Genomic DNA, 5,511 nt, shown 5'->3' with positions numbered 1-5,511 from the left:
AGGATAATGCACAACGGCATGTTGCAGATCCCGTACGGGCCTTTCTGGATACAGAAAATGTTGGACTGCTGCCCTGGGCAGGACATTCTCCAGCTCTCTCACCAACTGAAAACGTCTGGTCAATGGTGGCTGAGCAGCTGGCTCGTCACAATACGCCAGTCACTACCCTTGATGAACTGTGGTATCGTGTCGAAGCTGCATGGGCAGCTGTACCTGTGCACGCCATCCAAGCTCTGTTTGACTCAATGCCCAGGTGCATCAAGGCCGTTATTATGGCCATAGGTGGTTGTTCTGGGTACTGATTTCTCAGGATCTATTGCGTGAAAATGTAATCACATGTCACTTCTGGTATAATATATTTCTGCAATGAATACCTGTTTATCATCTGCATTTCTTCTTGGTGTAGCAATTTTAATGGCCAGTAGTGTAGTTAAAAAAAAAAGAGCATTACCGTAACTGCAGAGAAAAACATAATCTTTGGGATGTATTTTGTATATACTTTATATTCCTGTTAATTATTAAGTTGCTTTTTTGTAAATATTGTATACAGTTTTTGTATCTTGTCTTTCTTTGTATTATGGATAAAATCAGATGCTTATCTATGTTGAGCATAAACACACCATGTGAAAAAATGAATACTCCAATATGTGGGACAAGTTATTTGTAACAAAAATATTATTTGGAATTTATTTTGACAAGTAAATAAGTCTATTTGATTAACTCCAGTCATTCAGTTTCTTTCATCCTCCACTCATTCATTTTCTTTCATTCTACCCTTTAGTACATATTTAATTCCATACAATGTACAGTTACGTCTGTATTTCACATGTCCTTTATGTAAGGACAGATGTATTTACACTTCAATTTTGGCAGATGCATAAGGTGTTCAGTTTTCTTTTAACTATAGGCAGAGACATCTGCATTGCATGTGTCCTTTCTATAAGGAAGGATGCACCAAACCTGTTCAAATATGAACACCTATGCCTAAATGTCTGGCAGAAAGATAGAGCAGTGGATATAGCAATAGCTCTGTGGAGTGAGTCACAGGTGAGATGCAAGCTGAGGCGTGGCAGCGGCAGCTGCTGGCTGCTGCCTGGCCCAGGGCACTGCAGTGGCAGCAGTCTGGCCTTGGTTAGGGGGCAGCCATGGTATGGAGGCGGTAGAGGGTAGATAGCCCACCCCTCCCCCCTCCACCTCATACTGGTGTCAATGACACAAGTGTTCCTACTACACAGTTTAGACTTTATCTTATGATGCTGTATGACATTATGTTCTTACAAAACAAAAACAAATGTTTAAGAATGGGGAATTGGTTAACTTAGAATGGAAATATACAGTGACCTGACTGCTATAAATATTCATACTGGTCTCCACAGGCCAGATACTTCCATTTGTCCTAGGCAGCTCAGATTCTAACATCGTACTAAGGCTGTGCCAGTGCGCCAGATCTCCGTTTCTGATGTAAGGCAGCTGTGCCAATATGACCTGGTCACCATGTTCGATCTCCATCTTGTATTACAGCTCAGCCATCTTGGATTCTGATGTCATACTAAGCCTGCACCCATATCCTAGGTCTCGGTTTCTGATATCAAAGAGCTGTGCTAGTATTCCATGTCAGACAGCATGGCGATGCGCAATTTTGGACTTATATTTATACTTAGGACAACAGCCCCTCTTACACAGGAGTAAGGCAAAACCCAATCAAAACTTGAATTTCCCACCAAAATTTGATTTTTCTGACATTTTTTGTATAAACCAATTGGCTTTTGACAGAGGGGGAGAGGGAGGAGAAATCCAATGACTTATCGATGACGACTTCAATGACATCACCATACTAAAAAAGCGTGTCAGGACTGTCCTTTTATATCTGTACAAATCTCACTAGGTAATATCGTGTTTTTTTATTGCTATGAAAACTCCTCCACCATCAGCTTTCAACCTGTTTTTGCAATAAACGTCCCACTTAAAAGTTTAGAATTTTGCTGCTATTAACCTCTGGTTTCAGCCAAATTTCTGTTCCTAGTTCTATTTGGGCATTGTTACTATTTATTAGCTATATTATTTTCTTGAACTTCCCACAGACCGTCCTGCAGTTAATTAACGCTCTATTAACAACTTATTTTTCTGATCTGCTATGACAATTGCTACTCTTTGTAACATTTTGTGTGTCCATCGACCGAATTTAACTGAATAATTTCTCCAGAGAATGAAAGACTGAGTGAAATTGTAAAAGTCGCATGATATGACGTGACCTGTTCTGGCACAGAGTGCCAAAGATTACTATTGCGATCTAATATACTCAAAATCAGTCAAAGACATTTTTTAAGAACGCCCGCAGTGAAACAAAATATAAGATACAATGTGAAAACAAAATGTGTACTAAATCCTATACCACTTATTTTTCATATGTCTGTATGTTCACGTTATTACAAAAAAAATGGTTCAAATGGCTCTGAGCACTATGGGACTCAACTGCTGAGGTCATTAGTCCCCTAGAACTTAGAACTAGTTAAACCTAACTAACCTAAGGACATCACAAACATCCATGCCCGAGGCAGGATTCGAACCTGCGACCGTAGCGGCCTTGCGGTTCCAGACTGCAGCGCCTTTAACCGCACGGCCACTTCGGCCGGCCACGTTATTACAGCTCATTGTAATTTATAATTAAAAATATGTAGTGTGAATAGTTTCAATGTGAAATGTCTCAATATATCAAGAAGTATGACATAAAAAAAACAATGGATATTTGCCTGTTTCTGAAAATAGCAATCACCAGTCAATTTCTCATGCCCTATGTTCACAAATGTTTACTTTCTTTATTTTTTATTTATTTATTTATTATCCAATAGATCACACATGTGATATAGGATTTGTCATTTGATTACACGTAACACATAACAACACATACCCATAATAAATGGACAAACTTATACAAACAGAAAAACAAATTACATACACATAGTACATAAGTAGTGTACAAGAACTAATTACACAAAAACAAAAGTATGTGCTCATGATAAACAATTATAGATCATGAACTACGCCTTATACACAAAACATATTATGGATATTTACTAGATTTTTCATAAGTACCATAATTACAAAGTTGAAAACATAATTAAATTAGTTTAAATTTAAAAAAAAATAAGTACAGGTTAAAATCCACAGTCTGAGACAGGTAGTCATTTACACTGTAGTAGCATTTTTCCATCAAGTATTTTTTTACTTCACACTAGAACTTATTTTTACCTTCCAATTCTTTAATTTGAGATGGAAGTGCATTTAAAAGCTTTATTCCTATATGGCTAACATGTTTCTGTCTTGTGGTTTTTGCTACATAGGGAATGTGGAAGTCTTTACAGTGCCTTGTATTGTGATCATGGTAGCTTCAGTTGGTTTGGAGATCGCAGTTATTTTTACTGATCATTTCCAGGTATTTAAAAATATATATTGATGGTATTGTCAGTATCTTTAGTTGTCTGAATAAGGGTCTACAGTGAGTTTGTGGTGGGCTGCGTGTCATGATACAAATAGCTTTTTTTTTGGATAATAAAAATGTCATTAAGTCTTAGTAAAAAAAAAAGTTGTAATGTTTTCGAAGTTCCACTGCATTGAGTGTGTATACTGAATCCTTCGTGGTGATGCTGACAAAGTTTTGTGATTTGTAAAAGTATAGACACTGGAAATTAAAATGTCCTTCGATGTCTCTCCTCCTCCAAGTCAGCCTGTTTGACGTCCTATCCCCCTTAAATAGGAACCCCCATTTTTTACTACATAGTCGTATAGTACATAAAGAAATATGAATGTTTTAGTTGGACCACTTTTTTGCTTTGTGATAGATGGCGCTGTAATAGTCACAAACATATGGCTCACAATTTTAGACGAACAGTTGGTAACAGGTAGGTTTTTTAAATTAAAATACAGAACATAGCTACGTTTGAACATTTTATCATTTTGTATTGGTTGTTCCAATGTGATACATGTACCTTTGTGAACTTCTCATTTCTGAGAACGCATGCTGTTAGGGCGTGATTACCTGTAAATACCACATTAATGCAATAAATGCTCAAAATGATGTCTGTCAACCTCAAAGCATTTGGCAATACGTGTAACGACATTCGTCTCAACTGCGAGTAGTTTGCCTTCTGTAACGTTCGCAGATACATTGACAATGCGCTGACTCATGTTGTCAGATGTTGTCAGTGGATCACGATAGCAAAATCCTCCAACTTTCCCTACAGAAAGAAATCTGAGGATGTCAGATCTGGTGAACGTGTTGGCCATGGTATGGTGCTTCGATGTCCAATCCACCTGTCATGAAATATGCTATTCAATACGCTTCAACTGCATGTGAGCTATGTGCCGGACATCGATCATGTTGGAAGTACATAGCCATTCTGTCATGCAGTGAAACATGTTGTAGTAACATCAGTAGAACATTACGTAGGAAATAAGCATACATTGCACCATTTAGATTGCCTTCGATAAAATGGGAACTAATTATCCTTCCTCCCATAAGCCACATCATACATTAACCCGCCAAGGTCGCTGATGTTCCACTTGCCGCAGCCATCGTGGATTTTCCGTTGCCCATTAGTGCATATTATACCGGTTTCCGTTACTGCTGTTGGTGTATGACGCTTTGTCGCTAAATACAACGTTTGCAAAAAATCTGTCATCGTCCCGTAACTTCTCTTGTGTCCAGTGGCAGAACTGTACACGACGTTCAAAGTCGTCGTCTTGCAATTCCTGGTGCATAGAAATATGGTATGGATGCAATCGATGTTGATGTAGCATTCTCAACACTGACGTTTTTGAGATTCCCGATTCTCGCGCAATTTGTCTGTTACTGATGTGCGGATTAGCCGTGACAGAAGCTAAAACACCTACTTGGGCATCATCATTTGTTGCAGGTCGTGGTTGACGTTTCACATGGGACTGAACACTTCCTGTTTCCTTAAATAACGTAACTATCCGGCGAACGATCCGGACTTTTGGATGATGTCGTCCGGGATACTGAGCAGCATACATAACACATGCGCGTTGTTCATTTTAATCACAATAGCCGTATATCAACACGATATTGACCTTTTCCGCAGCTGGTAAATGGTCCATTTTAACATGGGTAATTTACCACGAAGGAAATACCGTCCGCACTGGCGGAAAATTACGTCATACCACATACTTATACACTTGTGACTATTACAGTGCCATCTACCACAAAGCGAAAAAAGTGGTCCAATTAAAACATTCATATTTCTTTATGCACTCCACGAATATGTAATAAAAATGGGGGTTCCTGTTTAAAAAAACGCAGTTGATACCATCTGGTTTCTCTCTTCAAGCTAGACGAGGTTCGTTCTTTGTAGTTTTTTCGTTTGATCCTTATTTCGTGAGACATTTGGCCTGGTCACTATCAATGGACCATCCTGTATTATATATATATATATATATATATATATATATATATATATATATATATATATATATATATATATATCCCGTGTGGGG

This window comes from Schistocerca cancellata, chromosome 3 (genome assembly GCF_023864275.1).
Source record: "Schistocerca cancellata isolate TAMUIC-IGC-003103 chromosome 3, iqSchCanc2.1, whole genome shotgun sequence".
In the NCBI taxonomy this organism is placed as follows: Eukaryota; Metazoa; Arthropoda; class Insecta; order Orthoptera; family Acrididae; genus Schistocerca; species Schistocerca cancellata.
Note: the sequence above shows the minus strand (reverse complement) of the source record.